General features: G+C 43.8%; 3 non-coding genes across 3 annotated transcripts; 1 reads left to right on the top strand and 2 right to left on the bottom strand.

The window, feature by feature from the left end:
- Window positions 1-1,394: 1,394 nt before the first annotated feature.
- On the bottom strand, window positions 1,395-1,466 carry trnag-ucc. Its single transcript has one exon. It is a non-coding gene; the product is annotated as a tRNA-Gly (tRNA).
- Window positions 1,467-1,676: 210 nt separating this feature from the next.
- Window positions 1,677-1,749, top strand: trnav-aac. The gene has a single exon. It is a non-coding gene; the product is annotated as a tRNA-Val (tRNA).
- A 402-nt stretch (window positions 1,750-2,151) lies between these two features.
- trnak-cuu lies at window positions 2,152-2,224 on the bottom strand. Its single transcript has one exon. It is a non-coding gene; the product is annotated as a tRNA-Lys (tRNA).
- Window positions 2,225-2,338: the final 114 nt, after the last annotated feature.

Below are 2,338 nucleotides of genomic sequence, written 5' to 3' on the forward strand. Positions count from 1 at the left end.
ACTTGAGTGGAACAAGCTCTTGCATTAATTTTATTTTGGAGAGACTTCATATCAGACTGTAAAACACAGATTACCAGTTAAGACTGGGCTATTTTTGTTGGGGAATAATGCCCTGCAGTGTAAGACAAGTTTAAAATTGTATTTTTGGTAAATTTGTTGTTATATTAATCAAGTAATAAAAACTAATAGTTAGATCAGTTAAAAAAATAATCGATAGATTAATTGATTGATCAAAAAAATAATCAATAGATTAATCGATAAAAAAATAATCGTTAGGTGCAGCCCAAACTGTCACCTGTGTTACTGGTTGTGGTACTGTGAGTGTATGTGTTATTACTACTACTGTGACTGTTACTATTTTTTATTACTATGGTCACTATACAAGTGTTACTGGTACTGTTATTGCTAGACTGTTTTTGTCAATAGTAACATTAGTGCTACAATTACCAGTAATGACATTGTAATTGCTCCTGCTATTACTGCTACTGTTAATACTGCTATTACTACTACTACTCTGAATTTACAGATGCAGATGTAGCAATATACAGTATTTTGTGCCATTAGTGATGTAGCACGTGCATGGCTGGACAGGCAGGGTCCTCATACTGGGTGAGGTATTCTGGCAGATTGACCAGGGTTTATTGAATCACTCTCAGTCTGGCCCCACCCTTGAGAAACCCTACCAGGAGCTACTTGCCCCTGACAACAGAGCTTCCAGGGTCAAAGGGACATGCAAACCCCTCCACCACATTAAGGTGCCGATTCTTGGAGGGAAGGAGTTCAAGTATCTCTGTGTTTTGTTCTCGAGTGAAGGCAAAAAAGAATGTGAGATGGACAGGTGGTTTGGCGTGGCCTCAGCAGTGATGCAGGCGTTGAGTTGGGCTATCACGAAGAGGGAGCTGAGTTAGAAGGCAAAGCTCTCAATTTACCATTCCATCTATTTTCTGAGCCTTACCTATGGTCATGAGCTTTGGGTAGAGCCCGGAAGAATGAGATCGCAGATACCTGCAGCCGAAATGAGTTTCCTCTGGAGGGTGTCTGGGCTCAGCCTTACAGATAGGGTGAGGAGCTCAGACATCTGGAGTGAGCTCAGAGTAGAGCCGCTGCTCCTTTGCATCCAAATGGGCCAGCTGAGGTTGCTTCCTCTGAGAAGTTTTCTCGGCATGTCAGACTGATAGGAGAACCCGAGGCAGACCCAGAACATGCCGGAGGGATTATGAATCTCATCTGGCCTGGGAACACCTTGGGGGTCCCAAGGAGGAGTACCTCACTCAGCCTGATGCCCTGTGACCTGGTCTGGGATAAGACAGATGAATGGAAATATATTGAATTATATAAAAAGAGGTAGTAGATCTGTTGATTGAATTAAAATCAATCTGAAAGTACGAAAAGCTTGCGTTGGCCGGGAATCGAACCCGGGTCAACTGCTTGGAAGGCAGCTATGCTAACCACTATACCACCAACGCATGCTATTGACACAGTACGCATTGTTTTATATTTTGCTGCAGAGTGTTGCTGTCCATGTTTCAGGACACCACATAGCAATCAGAGCTGTGGGTGAGGCTCAGTTAGTGTCTGTTGAAAGTGTTGTGTAGTGCAGACAACTCTGTGATCAGTGCTGCTCAGCATACTGTTGTTAGTCTTTGTAAACTCCCATGGAGAGCATGCTTGTCAGAGTTTCCGTAGTGTAGTGGTTATCACGTTCGCCTAACACGCGAAAGGTCCCCGGTTCGAAACCGGGCGGAAACAGTTTATTATTGTATTAGAAACAGTGTTTTTGTGTCATGTATGTCTATGTACATGTATAAGTAATTTGTGTTTAGCTCCACGTTGCTGCTGTTTAAACCACCCCCACCCCCTCCTTGAACTTCTGTTGCTTAACTAGCTGACACACATGAGTGAGGGGCAAGGGGGAGGGGATGCTGTTGGTTGTGTAATGTCTGAGTTGGAGCGGGTGAGGGGTGTGAATGAGAGCTTATCTAACAAAGAGTACAACACATTTAGGTTGTTAGCCAGTCAGTGGTTCCTGCTCTTGCTGTGAAGTGAAGTAGATGAAAATAGCTCTAAATTGTGGCTTGTTAAAGCAATGCCAGTTCAGAGTGTAATTTCATAATCTCATGTTTAGTGCATGCCTGTAAAAGAAAATAGTGACGCCCAACGTGGGGCTCGAACCCACGACCCTGAGATTAAGAGTCTCATGCTCTACCGACTGAGCTAGCCGGGCTATAGTTGTCTTCAAAATATGCATGTATTTCTACGTGTCCCAGCAGTGTTTTTGTCATAACGTCATCCATCTGTGGGAGATCTATTTATCTACGCCACCTCACCCCCACCCCCC

The sequence above is a fragment of the Plectropomus leopardus genome, unplaced genomic scaffold, assembly GCF_008729295.1.
Source record: "Plectropomus leopardus isolate mb unplaced genomic scaffold, YSFRI_Pleo_2.0 unplaced_scaffold9099, whole genome shotgun sequence".
Taxonomy (NCBI): domain Eukaryota; kingdom Metazoa; phylum Chordata; class Actinopteri; order Perciformes; family Serranidae; genus Plectropomus; species Plectropomus leopardus.